The sequence below is a fragment of the Pinus tabuliformis genome, chromosome 2_1 (assembly GCF_031772625.1).
Source record: "Pinus tabuliformis cultivar Carrire ecotype Pingquan chromosome 2_1, CPIR1, whole genome shotgun sequence".
NCBI lineage: Eukaryota > Viridiplantae > Streptophyta > Pinopsida > Pinales > Pinaceae > Pinus > Pinus tabuliformis.
Genome location: NC_142299.1, coordinates 555,655,584 through 555,680,962, shown reverse-complemented (window position 1 = coordinate 555,680,962; position 25,379 = coordinate 555,655,584).

Here is a 25,379-nt window from a genome sequence, read left to right as displayed (position 1 = left end):
CAAGTTACAAAATTCTTCTTAAACTATCAAAACATTATTAGGATTTATGATTTAGGGTTTAGGGCTCGGGGTTAATTGTTTATGGTTTAGGTTTTAGGGTGTGTGGTTTAAGGTATATAACCATTTAGTAAATTCTTTTAATAAAAACTTACATAAAAGTTACAAAACACTTTTAAAAATGTTATAAAATGCCTACGGTTTAGGGTTTAGTTTATAGGGTTTATGGTTTATTGCTTAGGGTTTTTGGTTTAGAGTTTAGGGTTTGTAGTTTAGGGTGTAGGGTTTAGGGTTTAGGGTTTTGGGTTTACGGTTTAGGGTTTAGGGTTTGGGTTCTGGTGTTTAGGTTTTAGGGTTTAGGGTTTATAACACTTTAGTAAATTATTTTAATAAACACAAAAATAAAAGTTACAACACACCTGTTAAAATGTTATAAAATTCTTAGGCTTTAGGGTTTAGGGTTATAACACTTTATTAAATGCTTTTAATAAAAACTTTAAAAAGTTACAAAAATATGTTTTAAAACACTATAAAATTCTTAGTGTTTATGGACAGGGTTTATGGTTTATGGTTTGGGATTTATAACACTTTGATAAATTCTTTTAAGATGAACATAAAAAGAAGTTACAAAACGCTTGTTAAAATGTTATAAAATGCTTAGGCTTTAGGGTTTAGGATTTAAAATTCTATATAATTCTCATGGTTTAGGGTCTAGGGTTTATAACACTTTAGTAAATTATTTTAATAAACACTTAAAGAAAGGTAAGAAAACGCTTGTTAAAATGTTATGAAATACTTAGGGTTTATAGTTTAGGGTTTAGGGTTCTCGGTTTTCGATTTAAAATGTTATAAGATGCTTACAGTTTAGGATTTAGCATTTATAACATTTTGGTAAATGCTTTTAATAAACACTTCAAAAAAAGTTACAAAAAACTTGTTGAAATGTCATTGAATGCTTAGGGTTTAGGTTTAGGGTTTAGAATGTTACAAAATGCTTAAGGTTTAGAGTTTAGGGTTCACAAGACTTTAGTAAATTATTTTTATAAACACTTAGAAAAAGTTACCAAACGCTTTTTAAAATGTTATAAAATCCTTTATACAACTTAATTACCTTTTATTTATTAACTAACATACAATTTTAATAATACCTTTAAATAAAATTATTTTTATATATTACTTTATATATTTTTTAGGCATTTAACTTATTCTTTTATTATAAGGTCATTTATTTAACTAACTTTCCTTTTAAATTATTAATTAAATTATAATTTTTAATAATTAAGTCTTGAACCAAATACCCTCAAGAATAATTTATTTATTTTTATACTAATTAAACTAATATAATAATTTTGAGCCCTGTCCTAGAGTCAAACTAGCCGTTAGGGAAGATAGCTATTGGAGGCTCCGCTCAGACTATTTAGCATGATGAGCTAGATATGTTTCTTCAACATGTCCTGACGATGAACCACACTAGTTGGTTCGAAACGCGTCGACAAATGATATTCCATGTGATTTTCACTGAAGAATATTTCTCTAAAAGAAATTTAATATAGCCTTAATAAAAGAAAGTTTAATATGCTTATGACCACATGTAACAATGGTCTTATGTTCTTCCAAATGGTTATGGTTGAAGTTTGTTATGAGAATCTAACTAATATACACTACAACTCTTTTTGCAAAATTGTAATGCAATAGAATTGCAATGCAGTACAGTTGTTAAAGAATAACTCAGATAGCGTAGGAATGAGTTTCAAATCTAGGTTTTGAGATTTTGATTGAGGTGAAGTTTCCTATGAGAGTTTAGCCAACATAGGCTAAAAATCTTCTTGAAAATTTGCAATGTAATAGAATTGTAATGCAATCCACTTGTTAAAGAATAACTAACACAGTGCACGAATGAGTTTCAAATTGAGGTTTTGAGTTTTAAATTAAGGTTTAATTAAAAATAGCCAAATCAGTTTCAAGTTTACCTTTGAGTTTTAAATTAAGATTTAATTTAAAATAACGAGGGTGCATACTTATCTTATAAAGATGGAAGTAAACAACTCTTTGTTGCGAGTGATTGAAGATTTTTTTATAAAGAAGGTTTGATTTCTTTAAGAATACATTAATAAATTTTATATTAAGAATACAAACATTAAGAAAAACAATTAATTAAAATAATAAGTACTAAGAATATGTATTTTTAAATAAAGATTAACATATTAAAACATAATTTCACCATATAATATTAACTAATATATGAAATCGCACCCAATAAATCTATTATTAGTAAAATAAATGTAATAATATATGTTTAATAAATATACTCTATAAAATTAGGTTTATCATTAATATATTATTATCTATAAATACAAATATTACACATATATTAATATATAAAAAAATTATGCATTATTAGAAATACTTCTAATATTAATCACATTTAAGCTATAGTATTAACATTAATAAAAGTTAATTAATAACATTTATGTATTATCATTAATATTCTTAAATAAAGTTCATAATAGTTACATTTTAGACATTAATAATAATAATAATTAAATATAATATTGAAAATACAAATATTAACATTAATGTTATTAATAATAAGGTTAATATATTATTAATAATTTCATTTAATAATTATTTATGTAATAATAATTTAAATGTAATAATTTGATATATTTTGTTAGCTAGCTCAAATTGTTAATGTGGATAACATAATCATTAATGGTCAACTTTTATTAATTATAATTCATCATTTTCAATCATATTAAACACTAACAATTATAGTAGTTTGTAATTAATCATTTATTAATGTATTAAGCCACATGAATTATTAATAGTTTGATTATTAACTAATATATAAAACCATAATTTATGAATATCAATACTATTGATTATTTATTAATATTATTACGTTAAAGCATTAATATAAGTAATATACATAACAACATATCCTTTTCTATATTAGTAAATATAATGTATATTAATATTAATGTTAATATATTAATACTAGTATAATATATATTAATATTATTGTTAATATATTAATGTATTATATCATTAATGTTAGTATTACTATTAACATTGATATTAATGTGTGCCTCTTACTCTCAAATATGTGTTACAATTTAAATAGCCATGCCCATTAAAACATGTTTCTTACAATGCAGTTGAACTTTTGAGGCCATAGCTATACCACACCCTAAAAATTATTTAGGTTTAAATTGTTTATGTCATCTAATAAAACCTTGTATATATATTGTGAACTTTTGCAGCCATAGTTGTAACCCACCCTAAAATGGTTACTATGTACATATATTATAGATATATTGTAGAACGATTGTTGGAGCTTTAGAGGCATAATAGCAACATATAGCCACCACATCTCTTCTTTGAGTAAAGCTACCATTGCCCGGGCTAGTTTATTTCCATTTTATATGTTAGCATATTTCAATTTTTAATATTAATGACATGATGTTTTATTTCATCTTAAACTCTATGTTTATGTATATACTTTTATTCTGTTGCACTCTTGCATAAGTCTGGATCATCATAACATGCACTAGGAGTAAAATCACTCCTCCCTAGGACCACTACAAGCACATGTCATGGTCTAAGATGCTAAGTTGTTGTATTTAGGGATTCTTTCTTGGAGAGTAATACATGGAGTTTGTTTTGAATTAGGACATGATGAGGAGAATTAAAGCTTGCATCCTCTTTTAGATAGCACAAAACCATGTCAAGAGGAGTGCTTGAAATGTGGATCCTTAGCTTAAACACCACGAAACTTTGGAGTTGGCTTCCGACAACCACATGACACTTGTACATCTTCACTAAACTACCCTCATGTGGATATAATGTAATATCTTATATTAGGATGTTGTGCAATTGATCAATTTTCTATTATTTTCCTAACTAACCTATCTTATAAAATGGGGAGAGTGTCATCATTCTCACAACATAGTCACTATATCATACATATCTTCTTCATGTAATCATATTGTAGCCCTTTTTTTGTAATGCAAGGGTTAAATCTTGGGTGGATTATTGGGAAGCAAGGTTTATAAGACTTTAGTAAATTATTTTAATAAACACTTAAATAAAAGTTTCAAAATACTTTTTAAAATGATATAAAATGATTAGGGTTTAGGGTTTATGGTTTGGGATTTAAGGTTTAGGGTTTAGGGTTTAAGGTTTGGGGTTTGGGTTTAGGTTTAGTGTTTAGTGTTTAGGGTCTACAAAATTTTAGTAAATTATTTTAATAAACACTTAAATAAAAGTTACAAAACAATTTTTAAAATGTTATAAAATGGTCAGCGTCTAGGGTTTACGATTTAGGGTTTAGGGTTTACATTTTGGGGTTTAGGGTTTATGTTTTTGTGTTTAGGGTTTAGGGTTTTGTGTTTATGGTTTAGGGTTTATAACACTTTAGTAAATTCTTTTAATAAACATTTAAATAAAAGTTACAAAATTCCTCCTAAACTGTTATAAAATTCTTAGCATTTATGGTTTAGGGTTTAGGGCTTGGGGTATAGGGTTTAGGGTTTAGGTTTTAGGGCGTATGGTTTAACATTTATGACAATTTATTAAATTGTTTTATTAAAACTTAAATAAAAGTTGCAAAACACTTTTTAAAATGTTATAAATGCTTAGGGTTTAGGGTTTAGTTTATAGGGTTTTGGGTTTTGGGTTTATTATTTAGGGTTTAGGGTTTGGGGTTTGGGGTTTAAGGTTTAGGGTTTGGGGTTTAGAATTAAGTGATTTTAATAAACATTTAAAAAAGGTTACAAAACACTTTTTAGAATTTTATTAAATGATTAGGGTTTAGGGTTTAGGGTTTGGGTTTAGGTTTAGGGTTTAGGTTTTATAACACCTTAGTAGATTATTTTAATAAACACTTAAATAAAAGTTACAAAATTATTCTTAATATATTATAAAATGCTTAGGTTTTATGGTTTAGGGTTTGGGGTTTTGGGTTTAGGGTTTAGTGTTTAGAATTTAGGGTTTAGGGTTTATAACACTTTAGTAAATTATTTAATCAACAATTAAATAAAAGTTGCAACACGCTTGTTAAAATTTTATAAAATGCTTAGGGTTTAGTGTTTAGGGTTGTAACACTATATTAAATGCTATTTTTAAATGTTGTAAAATGTAGTTTAAAATGTTATAAAATTCTTGGTGTTTAGGGATAGGGTTTATGGTTTAGGGATTGGGATGTATAACACTTTGATAAATTCTTTTAACAATAACATAAAAAATAGCTAGAAAATGCTTGTTAAAATGTTATAAAATGCTTAGGCTTTAGGGTTTAGGATTTAAATTTCTTTAAAATTCTCATGGTTTAGGGTTCACGGTTTATAAAACTTTAGTAAATGCTTTTAATAAACACTTAAAAAAGTAAGAAAACGCTTGTTAAAATGTTATAAAATACCTATGGTTTAGAGTTAAGGGTTTTGGGTTTAAAATGTTATAAAATGCTTACGGTTTAGGATTTAGGTTTTATAACATGTTAGTAAAATATTTTAATAAATACTTCAAAAAAGGTTGCAAAAAGCTTGTTAAAATGTCATTGAATGCTTATGGTTTAGGTTTATAGTTTAAAATGTTATAAAAATCTTAAGTTTTAGGGTTTAGGGTTCACAAGACTTTAGTAAATGCTTTTGCTAAAAACTTAAAAAAAGTTGTGAAACACTTTTTAAAATGTTATAAAATGCTTAGTGTTTAGTGTTTAGTACTTATAACACTTCAATAAATTCTTTTAATAAACACTTATAAAATGGTTACAAAATAGTTTCTAAAATGTTATAAAATGATTAAGGTTTAGGGTTTAAAATGTTATAAAATGCTTAGGGTTTAGTGTTTATAACAATTTAGTAAATTTTTTAAATAAACACTTAAAAAAAGAAGTTACAAACGCTTGTTGAAATGTTATAAAATACTTAGGGTTTAGGGTTTGGGTTTTAAAATGTTATAAAGTGCTTATGGTTTAGGGTTTATGGTTTAGGGTTTTTTAGGGTTTAGGGCTTAGTGTTTAGGGTTTAGGTTTTATTACACTTTAGTAAATTCTTTTAATAAACACTTAAATAAAATTTATAGAACACTTTCTAAAATGTTATAAAATTCTTAGTGTTTAGGGTTTACCATATAGGTTTTACGATTTGGGATTTAGTGTTTAAGTTTTAGGGTTTAGATTTTAGGGTTTGTGGTTGAGATTTTATGGTTTAGGATTTATAACACTAAAGTTACAAAATTCTTTTTAAAATATTAAAAAGAAAATTAGCGTTTAGTGTTTAAGGTTTAGGATTTCTAACACTTTAGTAAATTCTTTTAACAAACACTTAAATAAAAGTTTAAAATTCTTTTAGAAATGTTATAAAATGATTAGGGTTTAGGTTTTTGGTTTTTGGGTTTAATATTAGGGTTTTTGGTTTATAGTTTAAGGTTTATGACACTTTAGTAAATTCTTTTAATAAACACATAAATAAAAGTTGCAAAACACTTTTTAAAATGTTGTAAAATGCTTAGAGTTGAGGTTTTAGGGTTTATAGCACTTTAGTAAATTCTTTTAATAAACACCTAAATAAAATTTAGAAAATTATTTTTAAAATGTTATAAAATACATAGGGTTTAGGTTTTATGGTTTTATGTGTAGTGTTTGGGGCTTAGAGTTTAGGTTTTATAACACTTTAGTAATGTTTTTTAATAAACACTTAAATAAAAGCTAAAAAATGATTTTTAAAATGTTATAAAATGATTAAGGTTTAGGGTATATGGTTTAATGTTTGGAGTTTATGGTTCAAGGCTTAAGTTTTAGGGTTTATAACAATTTAGTAAATTATTTTAATAAAAATTTAAATAAAAGTTAGGAAATACTTTTCAAAATGTTATAAAATACTTATGGTTTAGGGTTTTGGGTCTTGGGTTTAGGTTTTAGGGTTTATGGTTTAGGGTTTATAACACTTTAGAAATTGCTTTTAATAAAGACCTAAATCAAGGTTACAAAACAGGTTTTAAAATGTTATAAAATGATTACTATTTAGGGTTTGGGGTTTGGGGTTTGGGTTTTAGGGTTTAAGGTTCATGTTTTAGGATTTAGGTTTATAGGGATTTAGTAAATTCTTTTAATAAACACTTAAATAAAAGTTTAAAAACTCTTTTTAAAATGTTATAAAATGCATAGGGTTTAGTGTTTGGGGATTAGGGTTTAAGGTTTAGTGTTTATAAGGGTTTAGTAAACGCTTTTAATAAACATTTAAATAAAAGTTAGAAAACACTTTTTAAAATGTTATAAAATGCTTAGGGTTTAGTATTTAAGGTTTAGGGTTTAGGGTTTCAGGTTTGGGGTTTAGATTTTAGGGTTTAGGGTTTAGTGTTTATAATGCTTCAATAAATTATTTTAATAAACACTATAATAAAAGTTACAAAATGATTTTTAAAATGTTATAAAATGAATAGGGTTTAAGGTTTAGCATTTAGGGTTTATGGTTTATAAGACCTTAGTAAATCATTTTAATCAAGGCTTAAATAAAAGTTAGAAAATTCTTTTTAAAATGATATAAAATTCTTAGGGTTTAGTGTTTACGGTTTGGCCTTTGGGATTTAGGGTTTAGGGTTTTGGTTTTGAATTTTGGGTTTAGGTTTAGGGTTTAGGTTTTTATTGTTTATAACACTTTAGTAAATGCTTTTAATAAACACTTAAATAAAAGTTACAAAACAGTTTTTAAAATGTTATAAAATGCTTAGGATTTAGGGTTTAGGGTTTAGGGTTTCAGGTTTTTTTTTTAGAGTTTAGGGTTCAGGGTTTATAACACTTGAGTAAATGCTTTTAATAAACACTTAAATCAAAGTTACAAATTGATTTCTAAAATTTATAAAATGATTAGATTTTATGGTTTAGAGTTAAGGGTTTGAGGTTTATTGTTTGGGGTTTGGGGTTTGGGGTTTAGGGTTTAGGGTTTTGAATTTAGGGTTTATAACACTTTCATAAAAGTTTTTAATAAACACTTAAATAAAATTTACAAAACGCTTTTTAAAATGTTATAAAATGCTTAGCATTTATGGTTTAGGGTGTTGGGTTTAGGGTAGAGTGTTTGAGGTTTATTAAATGCTTATGGTTTAGGGTTTAATGTTTTGTGGTTTAGGGTTTAGGGTTTAAGTTTTAGGTTTTGAGGTTTATAACACTTTAGTAAGTGCATTTAATAAACACTTAAATAAAATTTACAAAAGACTTTTTAAAATGTTATAAAATGATTAGGGTATACAGTTTAGGCTATAGGGTTTAGGGTTTACAGTTTACGGTTTATGACAATTTAGTAAATTCTCTTAATAAACACTTAAATAAAAGTTACACACCTATTTTTAAAATGTTATAAAATGTTGAGGGTTTAAGGTTTGGGTTTTATGGTTTAGCATTTAGGGTTTTAAGTCTAGGGTTTAGGGTTTAGGGATTATAGCACATTAGTAAATGCTTTTAATAAACATTTAAATAAAAGTTAGAAAGCAATTTTTAAAATGTCATAAAATGCTTAGGGTTGAGGGTTTAGAGTTTAGGGTTTAAGGTTAGGGGTTTATGGTTTAGAGTTTAGGGCTTAGGGTTTATAGAACTTTAGTAAATGTTTTTAGTAAACACTTAAATAAACATTACAAAACATTTTTAAAATTGTTATAAAATTCTTAGAGTTTAGGGTTTAGGGTTTAGAATTTAGGGTTTAGGATTTAGGGTTTAGGGTTAAGCATTTACGGTTTAGGCTTTAGGGATTAGGGTTTATGTTTTAGGGTTTGTAACACCTTATAAAATGCTTAGGGTTTAAGTCTTAAGATTTTCAGTTTAGGGTTTAGTGTTTGGGGTCTAGGGTTCATGGTTTCGGGTTTATAACACCTTAGTAATTGTTTTAATGAACACTTAAATAAAAGTTACAAAACACTTTTTAAAATGTTATAAAATTCTTAGGTTTTAGTGTTTAGGATTTCAGGTTTAGAGTTTATGGTTTACGGTTTAGGGTAAAGGGTTAAATGTTTAGGGTGTAGGGATGAACTACCCAATATTAAGTGGGTATCTGCTGCTACATATTACACAATTCATTAATCCCGTTGAGCCTCAAATATTTATGAAGGAAAATGAATAGAAGGAAATAGGTTTATGAATAAGGGTGGAAAAACAAAGAATGGCGTATCTCATGTACCATAATATTCTCCCTCCTACAAACACAACTGAAGTGTCATCTTCCCTTATTTAGATACTCATAAAATTCTTAGCCTTTATGGTTTAGGGATTAGGGTTTGGGGTTTAGGATTTAGGATTGAGGGTTTATAACATTTTAGTAAATTATTTTAATAAGCAATTAAATAAAAGTTACAAATAGTTTTTAAAATGTTATAAAATTCTTAGGCTTTAGCATTTAGGGTTTAGGGTTTATAACACTTTAGTAAATGTTTTTAATATACACTTAAATAAAAGTTACAAAACACTCTTTAAAATGTTATAAATTAATTAGGGTTTAGGTTTTAGGGATTAGGGTTTAAAGTTTATAACACTTTAGTAAATTCTTTTAATAAACACGTAAAAAAAGTTACAAAACACTTTTTAAAATGTTATGAAATGGTTAGGGTTTAGGTTTTAGGGTACAAGGTATAGGGTTTAAACACTTTTTGAAATGTTATAAAAGGCTTAGGGTTTAGTGTTTAGGGTTTAGACTTTTTAGTTTAGGGTTTATAGTTTAGGGTTTAGTTTTTATGGTTTAGGGTTTATAACACCTTAATAAATTATTTTGATAAAAATTTAAGTAAAAGTTACAAAACTCTTTTTAGAATGCTTTAAAATGCTTAGGGTTTAGGGTTTATAAGGCTTTAGTAAATTCTTATAATAAACACTTAAATAAAAGTTAAAAAACAGTTTTTAACATGTTATAAATTGCTTAGGGTTTAGGGTTAAGAGTCTATGCTTTATAAGACTTTAGTATATCCTCTTAATAAGCACTTAAATAAAAGTTAGAAATTTTTTAAGATGTTATAAAATGCTTAGAGTTTAGGGTTTAGGGTTTATGGTTTGGGGTTTGGTGTTTAGAGTTTAGGGTTTAGGTTTTGTAACACTTTAGTAAATGATTTTAATAAACACTTAAATAGAAGTTAAAATATGTTTTTTAAAATTTTATAAAATTATTAGGGTTTAGCGTTTAAGGTTTAGAGTTTCATGTTTAGATTTTAGGATTTAGGGTGTAGGGTTTGTGGTTTAAAGTTTAGGGTTAATGGTTTATAACACTTTATAACACATATATAATATCATATACAATAATTACTTATATAATGAGCATAATTTGTATATTAACTTATTAATCTTTAAATTGTTGTTTAATTTAATAAAAACATTTTCAATAGAAGAGTTACAATAGGAGATGATGTAGGTGTTACCTATCCTAAATAATGTGTATTGTTGAACAATTATCTCCTTCTTAATGAAAAGTATTACCTTCCGCATTGAGTGTATATATATTTTATTAGATTTCCATCTATTTTAATGTTTTTACTAAAATATATTTATTAATTTATCAATAACCATCAAAACAATATATTTTTATATTGTAATAACATTCTTTTCTAAATCACGTGGAAGGTGTCTTGCATATCTCACATTCATTCAAAGGGGGCTTTTAGTGAGTAACGAGGTTAGTGAGACATTAATATGTGTATAAGGGTTTCAGGCATATTTTTATTTGTATCCTTTGAATTCTTTTTCTAAAAATTCCTTTTATTTCAATACACAACCTCAACATTTAACTTAGATTTGATTAGATTAGAAATGAAAACGAAAAGAAAACCAAAAATTTAATATTAAAAAATTCATATTGATATATATATTTGTGATTAAAAGAAATACGAGAATACATAATTTAAAAATCTAAAATACATATAACTAAATTTATGAAAAATATTTATGATTCCTTAATTTTGTTGTGTTGATACATGTGTATACCTTATAATAGGATTTCTAGAATTTTAATTTAATTATCAATAATCAATAGGTTTATGCTAGAGATTCAATAATCAATAATCAATATTTTTAATATTAGTCATGAGAAGAAGATTGAGATTTATTTAAAATGTAGTTATGATCTCTATTCCTTCTCAATTTAATTAAAAAAATAATTTAAAATACATTGTATATAGAATATTTTGAATGATTTATTAGTTTTATTATAAATATTGTGACCATATAATTAAATGGATTGAAAATTTCTATAGCCATCACTCTATGATAAGAATCAAAACACTAACCCCATTATACATATTGCATTAACCAAATTAAGAAATTTATAAAAGTTAACTAAACTATATTATTATTATTATTATTATTATTATTTGAGTTATATAGCATATAAAAATATGTTTATCCATGTAGGTTCACCATCCTTTATTTGGCAACAGTTCTTCTTACATTACCATGACTTAGAAATACCACATGCCCAATATCATGTGTTGATAGGCCATTTTCTTAAATTAATTAATTTGAGATAATTTAATTAATATAGTATACCTAACTTAGACAAAAATATTATCATTGATATGTCAATATTACCATGAGTGTTCCAACATATTCCATGCAGTTAAATATCTACATCAGCCTAATAATTAAATTATAACTATGGAAAATCTATTCTTCCGATCATTATATCATAGTATTGAGATTAATTTGTAGAGAACAACCCACATTTAAGTATTCAATAGTCTCCTTTCCATTTTCTGAGTTTTCATACTATTAATGATTGTCATATCTAATAGGGGAGGCTTGTGTATTTGCTTTTAATGATTTATTGGAAATAAAGTTTATTATTTAAAATAGGTCTCCAAATATGTTTTTCTTTGTTATATTTGTATGCTACTATTAATGTGCATCAAATTTTTTATTATAAATAACAGAGTCTAAAAGTATATGATAGCAAAATTATTAATCTTTGATGTTTTATTCTTTTCATATATATATATATATATATATATATATATATATATATATATATAAGTGTTTATTATGTTTAGTTTTACATTTTACTATTGTAGCGATTAAATATATTTATTTATATATATTATATTTATATATTAAATTATATATAATATATAAGTAAATTATTATGAATACTCCCTTGGGTATATATTTTTCATCTTTTGGGTTTATTCATCCATTGGGTTTATAGTATCAATCCATTTGTTTTATATTATTGATCCCTTTATTAACAATATAATCGTTAGTGTTTATAATCATTTGGTTTTAAAAATCCCTAGGATTTATAATATTAGTCATTAGGATTCATAATCCAAAGAGTTAATAATATTAATACCTTGGATTTATAATATTTATAGGGATTAAAAAATAAATAATAATAATAATAATAATAATAATAATAATAATAATAATAATAATAATAACAATTATTTTTAAAAATAAATAATAATAATAATAATAATAATAACAAATATCAATCATTATCGATATTAATATGGATGTTAAATCTATACAGTTAATGCCTATTGGGTTATTACAACTACATTTACTAATATGTCAATATTACCATGAGTGTTCCAACATATTCCATGCAGATAAATATCTACATCAGCCTAATAATTAAATTATAACTATGGAAAATCTATTCTTCTGATCATTATATCATAGTATTGAGATTAATTTGTAGAGAACAACCCACATTTAAGTATTCAATAGTCTCCTTTCCATTTTAGCTTTCATACTATTAATGATTGTCATATCTAATAGGGGAGGCTGGCTTGTGTATTTGCTTTTATTGATTTATTGGAAATAAAGTTTATTATTTAAAATAGGTCTCCCAATATGTTTTTCTTTGTTATATTTGTATGCTACTATTGATGTGCATCAAAATTTTATTATAAATAACACAGACTAAAAGTATATGATAGAAAAATTATTAATCTATGATGTTTTTAAATTTAACTTTTAATTTTTTACTTTCCATTTTAAAATTTTAGGGTTAATTATTTGGCTTTGTTTTTTTTTTTTAATTTAATGTTACTTTTCTTTTTGTGTGTAGACCTTTAACGAATCTAATTAATATTCCCTATTCTATATTTAGGTAATTTTTGCTTTTTGGGTAATTTTTTGCCTTTTTGGGCTGTTGTAATTAGTATTTCTTGGATTGAACCATAGCATTTAGTTAAGGGAGTTCGAGCACATTCCACGGGGATCCGAGGGGATCCGAGGAATCCGAATTCGAGCCATTTATTCATAGTCGTTTCATCATTATTCAACGCGGATTTCAAAATGGCAATCTGTCGCCAATTTTTTCAAGATGTGTTCAATTGTTTCAAGACGTGTTACATGAATTTGTTCGACCATAAGTCAGATTGAATATAAGTCAGATGATATATATGAAGGTCGTCTCTTCGACTCACAATGTTGTTGCCTCTGTATCTGTATCTTTGTTGGGAGAGCCTCATGTGTTGGAACCACAATGTTGTTTCCTCTGTATCTTTGTTTGGTCAGACTGAATATAGAAAGGTCCTCTGTTCGATCAACACTTTTCTATATATTTTTCGGGTCCTGTGTTCGATCCAAGCTCCTCTTTATCTTTTTTGGGAGAGCGGCTCTGTATCTTTGTTTGGAGAGCGTGAGACTGCCTCAGACCGAATATATGAAGATCGTGTGTTTGATCCACGCTCAGCGCAGCTAGCACTTCATAATTCCACTTCAAATCACGTTGGAGGTAAGGAGGCCATTTCTGTCCATTCAATTTATCTTAACATTCTTGACGCATGCGTCTTCTTCTTCGATCTTTGTTTTACTTCTTCTTCGATCTGTGTTATTTTTGTTTTAAAGTCTTGATTATAAAAAATTCCCTCAACTATGGATTTGGTTTATTGATAATTTTGTTTGTGGAATCCTTGTTTTAAAGTGTTGTTAATAGAAAAATTCAGCAACTATGCATATCGTTTTGGAAATTTTTTTTTGCACATTTTAAACCATGCTTTGTTTTAAACTAGGGTTTATAATTTTTTCCGGCAACTATGGATAATTTTGTTTGCAAATTTGAAATAAGGCCTCTTTTTCCAGTGTTGTTTTAAAGTAAGGTTTATAATTCTTTTGTGCAACTATAGATATCGTTTGTGAATAATTCTGTTTGTACACTTGAAACCATGCAACTATAGTTTGTGAATAATTCTCTTTGTACATTTGAAACTATGCATCTTCTTTGAAAATAAAGTAAGGTGTATATTTTATATGCATAGAGTTTATGGATAATTTTGTTTGAACATTTGAAATGTTGAGCACTTGTTTATAATTCTTTTTCTGCAACTATAAGAAATACTTATTGATATTTTTGGTGTTCTATTATACATTTGTTAACACATTGAAAACTGTGAGCACTTCGTCATCAAGATTCGGCCTCAAGTACTATATAGGCTCAATTACTATATCAGGCCAATAGTGTGGACTGAATTTTTGGATTATGGTTAACAAGGCATCAATCATAGATACTTGTAGGCACAAAATTATGATTTGAAAACTGAGATTACAACCTTGACTTCATATAAATTCTTGTAAACATGCATCTCTTTGGGGGTTTGTCAAACTATAGATTCGAAAAGTTTTTTGGGTGGGTGATACACTTTGATGTCTTTTTTTTTTAACTATATCTTAATATGAAAATGGATTCAACTTTTTTTTATTGGAATTGGAATTTGGTGCTAAAATTATATATTTTTGAAATTTTTGATATACAAATAAATTTAAGTTTGTAAATTATATTTTTAAATATATTTTTAATATTTTCAAATATAAACATGTAGAAATAATGTAAGAATTTGAATTTGACACTTATATCATACATTTTTGAAATTTTTAATACACAAATAAATTTAAAATAGTTAGAATTATTTTTATTTTTTTAAATATAAGAGGAAAATGTTGTGAGGTGTGTTTTAATTTCTTTTAATGTTCACAGGTCTTTCAACTTTGATATTGAAAATCATAACTTCTATTTTGTTATAATAGTTGAAATAGAATGAAGGTATCAAAATACATCTTAGTGTGCCAATACATTAGAAATACACCAATGCATTAGAGATACATCTTAGCGGCCAAGGTATTGAAGGAATACCTATAGTATTCTTGTGTTTCAACCACCTTAACGTATTTTTAATTCGTTTGAGTCCACATATGTGAGATTATAATATCATTATTATTGGTGTTCCACCTTACTTAGTGGAGGTTTTATGAAGATTGGTTGTGTTTTGGTTTTACGAAGTTTGGTTGTGTTTTTGTTTCGAGAATTTATGTCTACGGGGATTGAGTTTTTAGTTGATTTTATTTTTTTAATATTCTATATAATTAATATATTGATTTTAAATAGTTTTGGAAATTAAGAATATGAGTTGTGTTACTTTTCTATAAAAAATTTACAAAAAAAAAATAAAAAAAAATTAAATTGTTGTTTTCATAATTACTTATTTATATTGTAAATTGTTACACATTTTACTTGTTTTATATATATATATATATATATATATATATATATATATATAATATATATATAAATATATATATATATATATATATAAATATATATATATATATATATATATATATATATATAATATATATATATATATTGATATCTATTATCACTATAAGTAATGAATCAATAAGTATCATAAATGAAGGGAATGAAATGATATGTAATTTGATTTCTTTCTTAGGTTTTCTGAGGAGGCCAAGGGGGAGGTGGAGGTGGAGGTGTTGGACGAGGAGGAGGTGAAGGTGGTTGTGGAAGAGGTGGAGGGGTTGTGGAGGAGTAGGAGGTGGAGCAAGAGGATATGGTGGAGGATGAGGTGTAGGTGGAAGAGGTGGTAGTGATGGTGGAGTGGAGGAGGAGGTGGTGGGGTTGAGGTGTGAAGAGGTGGTGGAAGTTAAGGTGGTGGAGGAGCTGGAGTGGAGGAGGAGGAGGTGGCAAAGGTGGTGGAGGTAGAGGAGGAGGAGGCGAAGGTGTTTCGAGGAGGTGGTGGAGGAGGAGACAGAGGTGGTGAGGAGGTTGTGGAGGAGGAAGAGGTGGTGTACATTGGGAGTGGAGGAGGAGAGGAGGAGGAGCAGGTGGTTGTGCTGGTGGTGGTGGTGATCGTGGTGGAAGAAGAGGAGGAGGTGGCAGAAGCAGAGGTGACAGAGGATGGGGAGGTGGAGGTGGAGGCAAGAGGCAAAGGTGCAGGTGGAGGAGGAAGAGGATTGGTGGTGGTGAAGGTGTGGGAGTTGGAGGATGAGGTGTTCGAGGAGGAGAGAGGGGTGGTTGTTGGTGGTCAAGGTGGAGGTGGAGGTGGAGGAGGTGGAGGGGGAGGATGAGGTGGAGAATGAGGAGGATGTAGAGTTCTGGAGGAGGTGGAGTTGGACATGGAGGAAGAGGAGGTAGTGAAGGGATTGTGGAGGTGGATGTGGAGGTGGTGGAGGAGGAGTAAGGAGGAGTGTAGGTGAAGAGGTGGTAGTGATGGTGGAGTGGAGGAGGAGGTGGTGGAGGTGAGATGGTGGGAAGTTAAGGTGGTGGAGGATTTTTGGAGGTGGAGGAGGAGGAGGTGGCAAAGGTGGTGGAGCTAGAGGAGGAGGAGGCGAAGGGTTCGAGGAGCTGGTGGAGGAGGAGATAGAGGTGGTGGAGGAGGTTGTGGAGGAGGAAGAGGTGGTGTACGTTGGGGAGGTGGTGGAGGAGGAGGAGGAGGAGGAGCAGGTGGTGGTGGTGGTGGTGGTGTGATCGTGGTGGAAGAAGAGAGGAGGTGGCAGAAGCAGAGGTGACAGCGGATGGGGAGGTGGAGGTGGAGGCAGAGGCAAAGGTGCAGGTGGTGGAGGAGGTGGAGGAAGAGGAGGTGGTGGTGGTGAAGGTGGAGGTAGAGTTGGAGGATGAGGTGTTCGAGGAGGAGGAGGAGGAGGTGGTGTTGGTGGTAAAGGTGGAGGTGGAGGTGGAGGAGGTGGAGGGGGAGGATGAGGTGGAGGATGAGAAGGATGTAGAGGTTCTGGAGGAGGTGGAGTTGGACATGGAGGAACAGGAGGTAGTGAAGGGAGTTGTGGAGGTGGTGGTGGAGGAGGAGTAGGAGGAGGTGTAGGAGGAGGTGTAGGAGGAGGGGGAGGAGGAGGAGGAGGTGGAGATGGAGATGTACGGTGGAGGTGGAGGTGTACGAGGAGAAGGAGAAGGAGGTGGTGGTGTAGGAGTTGAAGCTAGAGGGGGAGGTGGAGATGGAGGTGGAGGTAGAGGAGGTGGTGGTGGAGGTGGAGGAGCAAGAGGAGGTGGAGGTGGATTTGGTAGACGTGGTGGTAGTGGAGTCAATAATGTGAAAGTGAAGGTGGAGGTGGAGGTAGAGGAAATGGTGGTGGATGTTAAGGAGGTGGAGGAGGTCGTTGGGGAGGTGGTGGTGGTGGAGGAGGTAGATTAGAAAGAGGAGGAAAAGGGGGAGGCATAAGTGGTGGAGGTGGTTGAGGTGTAGGTGGAGGAAAAGGAGGCAGAGGAGGTGGAGGTGGAGGTGGCGGGAAAGGAGGTGGTTGAGGAGGAGGTGGAGGTGGAGGAGGAGAAAGAGGAGTTGACAATAGAGGTGGAGGGGGAGGGGGAGGAGTTGGAGGTGGTAGAGGAGGTGGAGGTGGAGGTGGAAGAGGTGGTAGTGATTGTGGAGGTGGAGGATGGAGGTGGTGGAGGTTGGAGGTGATGGAAGAGGTGGTGGAGGTTAAGGTGGTGGAGGAGGGAGGATGAAGAGGTGGCGAAAAAGGTGGTGGAGGTAGAGGTGGAGGAGGCAGAGAGGCGGTGGGAGGAGGTGGTGGAGGAGGAGGCGGAGGAGGAGGGGGATGAGGCGGTGGGGTGGAGGTGGAGGTGGAGGGGGACGGACGAGTAGGTGGAGGAGGAGGTGTAGGTGGATGTGGATGTGGAGGAGGAGGAGGAGGGGTGGAGGAGGAGGAGGAGAAGGAGGAGGTGGTGGTGGTGGAGGAGTTGAAGCTAGAGCTAGAGGAGGAGGTGTTGGATGGTGGAGGTGGAGGAGGAGGAGGTATAGGAGGTGGATATGGTGGAGGAGGAGGTGGAGGTGGAGGTGGAGGTAAAGGAGGTGGTGGTGGAGGTGGAGGAGGAGGAGGAGGAGGTGAGGAGGAGGTGGAGATGGTGGTGGTGGAGACAATAGTTTGAACATGGAGGTGGAGGTGGAGGTAAAGGATGTGGTGGTGGGGGTGGAGGTAGAGGAAGTAGTGGTGGATGTGGAGGAGGTGGAGGAGGTTGTTGGGGAGGCGGTGGTGGAGGAGAAGGTAGATTCAGAGGACGAGGAAGAGGGGGAGGCATAGGTGGTGGAGGTGGTTGAGGTGTAGGTAGAGGATAATGAGGCAGAGAAGGTGGAGTTGGAGGTGGGGGAAGAGGAGGTGGGTGGAGGAGGAGGTGGAGGTGGAGGTGGAGGTGGGGAAAGAGGAGGTGGGTGGAGGAGGAGGTGGAGGTGGAGGAGAGAAAGAGGAGTTGATGATGGAGGCGAGGGGCAGGGGGAGTAGTTGGAGGTGGTGGAGGAGGTGGAGGTGGAGGTGGTTGAGGAGGATGTGGTGTGGGATGTGTAGGTGGTGGTGGAGGACGTGGAGGTGGTGGTGGAGAATTTCGTGGGGGATGTGTAGGTGGTGGAGGAGGAGAAGGAGGAGAATGTGGTGGAGGTGGAGGTGGTGGAGGAGGAGAAGGTGGTGGAGATGGACGTGGTTGAGGACATGGAGGTGAAGGAGAGGAGGTGGTGGATTAGGATGAGGAAGAGGAGGAGGAGGTGGAGGTATGCAACCTAATTTATGATTCATGTCTTAAATTCAACTGATTGATGTCTTAGGGGCATCAAATCATTTTAAATATTACAAATGTTGTACATTGTCGGCTAGTGATATGTAGCCTGACAATTGTTGATATACTCATAGTTGATGTTCTAATTGTTGCACTTTAATAACAATTCCATGAAAATAATCAATAACATTGACATCTTCTACTTTTACTCTCCTCCCTTCTCTAAACCACTATCATTCCTCCTGATGTAGTTTGCATAATATTTTTTCTCTTTTAAAACCTATTCCCATGGGTAGACTTTTCTCGAGGTTGAGTTACCTGTCGTGAGAACGATTCTCAATTTACAAATTATTGAGTTTATATCTGATTGCATATCGATGATAAATATATTGGGAAAATATTAAAAATATTGGGCTCTGTGATATAATGTTTGTTCTAACTCTTTCTTTTCTTGGGAAAATTCTTCATGAGCCTTTTGAATTATAGTGGATATATTTTCATTCCCTTGAACTATGAGTCTATCTTGAAATTTATTTTCATCAGCAGTAATTTTCTCACTCTGGTCGACCAATTGTTGTACAAACTATTGGATTGCAATAAGTAGATCATTAATTCCACTTGGATTGTTGTTATTAAGTTTGTCTATTTCCTGGTTCTAACATTCCAACTAAATCTCCAAATTGTTGTCTCTGCTAAACTTGCTACAATCCAACATCCAAATTTGTAAGTATCATTATTCAATGCATCTTTAAGAATCAAATTATTTTATAATCATTTTATAATCATTATATATTGACAATTAGTTACAAATACATGTTTTATGACGGTATAACTTTAAATATTTGTGTTTTTATTTTATGTAATGTATTGGTTTGTTTGTTTGTGTTTGTATGTCTATAAATTATTGAACACAAAAAAACAATTAGACAATAAATTATGTGATGATTTTAAGCATGCATAGTATCCAATGCAAGAATTACACTTCAAATGAATTGAGTGCTTGCATAACTTATCTATGTTAAATTTAATAAAAGTTCACTTATTTTAGTAAATGACCATGACATCATGAATGACAATGTATTCTTTTTTGTAACCACCACTATTCAATGTGTGTATTTTAAAATGACAACTATTTATAATTAATATATTCTTGTTATTAATTACAATTTTATGTTTTATGGTAGAATTTCAAATTCTCCTGATTATAGTTTATCTTGCGTATATGTTATATAATAGTTTTAACCAAACATAAATATCATATATAGCAATTACACTTTAAATGAGTTGAATTTGGGCATTAACTTATTTTATGTGAAAATTGATATTCAACTTAATAACATCCCATTTATTTCTACAAATGATCATAACTTCTATTAATTAACACACATTTCAATAATAAAAATAACTATAATATCGCAAATGATTATGATGATAAAATTTTTGCAAGCACAATTACTCAATACATTTAAAATATATACCACAATACATTTAAAAAATATATCGAGAAACGTTTATCATAATCTGCCAGAAATTTTACACTTTATAAATTAATTAGCTGGAAATTGATGCTTTATAGGGATAGAATTTTCAAATGTGTTTTTTATTCTTTTGTTATGGGTTTATTTTTTTTGTTCTTTCTTTCCTTTTTCTGTAATGATTTTACACATAAATTTGAATCCTATATTTTAACTAACTGATGTTCATTTAATTTGTTTACAATTATTTTAATCAAAATACATTTCACAAATACAAATGTGGAGTTGAGTTCTTATCCTTTGATTTATATTTGTGTTTAATTTAATAAATTAATTTTCAAAGAAAACGTATAATTCGTTTAAAAGATACACAACTATCTTTTTTAAACATGCTAAAGATGTACTTTTCAAGGTTCTTATGTTTCCTCTAATTGCAAAAGTGAATTGTAATAAGCCTTGGCAAATTTCTATTAGTACCCTTTTAAATGAAGATGCTTCTAACAAGTAAAATTTGGTCAAATGATGTATCATAGATGTGGCATATGACAGTGTAAATATTTATTTTTAGTAATATAAAAGAAAATTTGGTTTTTTGTGTTCTCATTCTTGAAAACTTATTAAAGGCTTACATTTGAGATTAGACTTATAATTCACAAGGAAAGAGTTATGTCCAAGAAGAGGCAAGATAAAAATGTAAAAAAATAAAGGTCTCTTTTTTGCTTGAGTTGAATTGTTGGTTTTGTAGATGACCAAGAAAACACATCTCTCAAAATAAAAATTTCATGAGTGCAACTCACTTAAAAGGTTTTTTGGAGATAAAACGTGTTGGATAAAATATAAAAGGGATATTTGGAAAGAATTATTGTTATCATACCCCAAATGTAGCAAGATGTTGTTAAGGGTCAAGGAAAGGTAAATTGAAAAGGACTACTATTTGTTCTCCTAGGAAGTAGGAGTTACATCTTTGGGGGAACTACTTGGAATCATAGTTCTTTGTTGGGAGAAATGCAATAACCTTTAAACTATTTCCAGCAAGAAAATCTTAGATAATCTTAGATAAGTATATTTTAGTCTATGTGGGTTTCCCAACAAAAGAAAAGAATACACTTGAATGTGTGCAATGATGCAAGAGTTATATAATAAATTAAAGAAGCTTGTTTGGATGAATATATATAAACACACACAGTAACCCTTATTCACCTGTAAAAATATAGTTTGTTGTAATATACTATAGAAAAGAGTTATTTTAGGTAAGAAAAATAAATTTATACATAGTTTAACTTGTAGAAAAATAAATGTATCCCTAGTTTAGCTTGCTATAGGCCAAAGGACAGGAATCATGCCAATTGGCCATGGAACAAGCAGTCTCGGGTAAATTAATAATAACACCTAAAGTACAACCTTTCCAAACTCCCATGACAAGGGTTCAACACAGCTCTTGCCTAATTTTTTTATTCTCTTCTTCAAATAAAATTATAGTAATAGTAAATTATATACAGTCGTTATGTAGAAACAAAACATATAGAGTTGACATGAATATCTAATGTGTACTCATAAAATATAAATAGAACAAATATTATAGTATTGTAAAATTTTGATGGAATCACTTCATTACACGTAGTAACAAGTAAATAAATTGCATGAATTGTTCTTAGGAATAAAAAGAAAGATTTACATTGTACTATTTCCTCATAATTAAATATTTTCATTAACAAAGAGATGGTAAATCCCTTGAATTTAAATTGATATACATGGCTTGTTTTGAGTGTGGGCCCTTTTGGGAAAAGCCCTAGCTAGATAAGGGTTTTATTTACACTCGAACAACATCAAATTTCCTCGCAGCCAATAAGACCTTAGTAATTGTTTTAATAAACACTTAAATAAAAGTTACAAACACTTTTTAAAATGTTATAAAATTCTTAGGGTTTAGTGTTTAGTATTTGGGCTTTAGGGCTTATGGATTAGTGTTTGGGGTTTACGGTTTAGGGATGAACCACCCCACCTTAGGGGGGTATCCACTACTACATATTACACATAATGCATTCATCTGTGGAGCCTCAAGGAGTTATGAAGAAAAATAAATAAAAGGAAATAGGTTTATGAATAAGGATGGAAAAACAAAGGTCGAGGCATCTCATGTACCACACTTTTCTCCTCCTACGCTCAATACCCAGGTGTGGTCTTCCTTATTATAGATACTCATAGAATTCCTAAGGTTTATTGTTTAGGGATTAGGGTTTGGGGTTTAGGGTTTATAAAATTTTAGTAAATTATTTTAATAAGCACTTAAATAAAAGTTCCAAATAGTTTTTAAAATGTTATAAAATTCTTAGGCTTTAGTGTTTAGGGTTTAGGGTTTATAACACTTCAGTAAATGTTTTTAATACAAACTTAAATAAGAGTTACAAAACACTCTTTAAAATGTTATAAATGGAAGTTCGAAAGAGATATAGAACTGATGAGAGTTGAGTGAATGCAACAAAAAATAAAGAAAAAAAGTGTTAGACATCATATTGAATTACTAAGTAGATTGATATTGAAAAGGTCCCATACAAGAATAGTATGTCATAATATATATTAAAGGAAATTCTAGCAAAAATTATTTTACAAATAGACATTACCTCAACCTCACCTACAACTAGCGAACAAGTTCCTCTAGTAGAGTCAACTACACCCAACACTTGAGCTCCATAAATAAAGAAAGGGTAAAAGAAACACCTAGTAAAAAATTTGACTTAAGGCATGCTTGAGATACACAAATATTTGATGCCCTAGAAAATTTTATGAGATCAACCAAGAAAATCTTTTAAAGAAGGGTGTTGGATAGTAGCAAGATTTATCAAGACAACAATAACAAAGGGATATTAAGTTAGAATGTTAGAACGAGTAAATAGAACAACTTAATATCAATAATCCAAGAAAATTGAATATCCACTTATTGCAATATAATATTTTGTACAACAATTGGTCAACCAGAGTGAGCAAATAATTTTCATGTAAATAAAATTCATGATAAAGTGATAGTTCAAGGGAGTGAAAATATATCCACTCAAATTGAAAAGGCTCACCAAGAATTTTCCAAGAACAGGAAGAGATAGAAAAAAAATTAATATCACAAAGCTAATATTTTTAATATTTTCCAATATATTTATCATCCACGTGCAATCAGATATAAACTAAATAATTTCTAATTTGAGAATTGTTCTCCCGACAAGTAGCTCAACCTCAAGAAAGGTCTACCCATGAGAATTAGGGTTTTATGGGAGAAAAATATTAATCCAACTACAATAGGAGGAGAGATAGTGGTTTAGAGAAGGGAAGAGAGTAAAAGTATAATCTTCCAATTCCGTTAATTATTTTATGGAATTTTTAATAAAAGTGAAACAATTAGAACATCAATTAGTACTTCATCAACAATTGTCAGGGTACATATCACTAGCCAACAAGGTACAATATTCGAAATATTTTATAATTTGATGCCCATGAAAGTATACTTGTATGAAAATGGTATATATTTGATCAACATCTTCAATTTCTTGCACCAACTTATCAACTAACATTCCATATGACTTCAACACCAACACCTGCAATAGGATAATCATCTCGGTCATCTTTCTGACAACATAAATTCAATTTCTTTGATGCAAGATTTTAGGATGTGGTCTCTCTTCCTAACAACATCACGCTCAGGAATTTGAAGTTGAATGTTCCAATAGGTCACCTAGGGAAGGGAAAATAAGAGGAGTTAACATTTTAAATATTGTAGATGTAATTCAAAAGGGTCTCACTGACCATGAAACTAGACTTACTAATTAGCAAACCACCCTTATGGACGAACTTTTATTTCATTTTAAGAATTTACATTTTTTAATTTATAGTGTGTGAAATTTTGTACAAATTTTGTAAGACTTCAAATCTTTCTTCCTTTTCACAAAGAAAGAATTAAGGGTAGGGCAGATGTTAGAGGGGCTAGTCAACTTAGTTGACCATCCCAAATAATTCAAGAATTGATATTAAAAATTCGATCAACTTCTAGTCGAGTCAACAGTCTAAGTTAAATAGGCTAAATTGGTTTGAAAATTAAATATAAAGTGACACTTTGTTGGTTCTTTGCTACATTGTTTCTCTTCTATTCCTATGTTCCTTATATTCATGTTATTTCTTTTTTTCCTTTCTACTAGTACCAATGGTCATTGTGTAGTATATATCATTTTTTGGAATATTATACTAAAATATAAAATGTTTTAAAATATTGGTGGTTCTTTCAATGAATTGTTAAATCTTGTAAAATATTAGTGAATCACTCAATTGATTATAAAATCATGTAAGTTATTGGTGAACCCTTCATTTAATATTTACATCAAGTATTTTCCTTCTTATGGATTTATTCTCTAATAGAAAAATAGCTATCCAATTACTTCACTTGAAATAAACCAACATATGTAGGATTTGGTGGTTCATCACCCATCTATAAGTTTTTCAACTCCTTGATGTGTAACTATTATAGTAACTGTTTGTTTTCTTCTTCAACCAATACACAATTTTTTGAAATTACACAAAATGCTCAACGAGATTGAGCTAAAGACAAAATATGTAATGAGAGTTAATTTCCCATATGATAAAAAAATTAAATTAACAGAAACTCATTTAAAGCCACAATTTTCGAATTCAAAATACAAACCCACAAAGAAAAATGTTCATTACTTAGTATAACATGTTACAAAAACAAGTACCATCAAAGGATTTCAACTTCAAAAATGACAATACACTAAACAGTCCCTCATCCTCCTCTAATTACATGTATTTCTCCTTAGCCTTTCGCTCAAAAGTTTAATTTGATTAAAGGGTATTGTTTCCATGACAATAGATCCCATACGATGATCACATAGAAAGCTATAACATAGGTCATTTTTCCATACAAATATCCAAAGTAGAACATATTCTATTTCCTAATAAAAATTTTGAAATAAAATACAAGATAAATAATGGATTCTCTAAAAAGTGAAGAATCTTAGGCTATGCTAGAAAGTGAACTGGAAATTAAACTTTTTCAGTGTAAACCATAAATTATAGATATATTAAAAAATAATAATAATTACACAAAGATGTGGAATACCAAATAATAAAACAAATCCATATA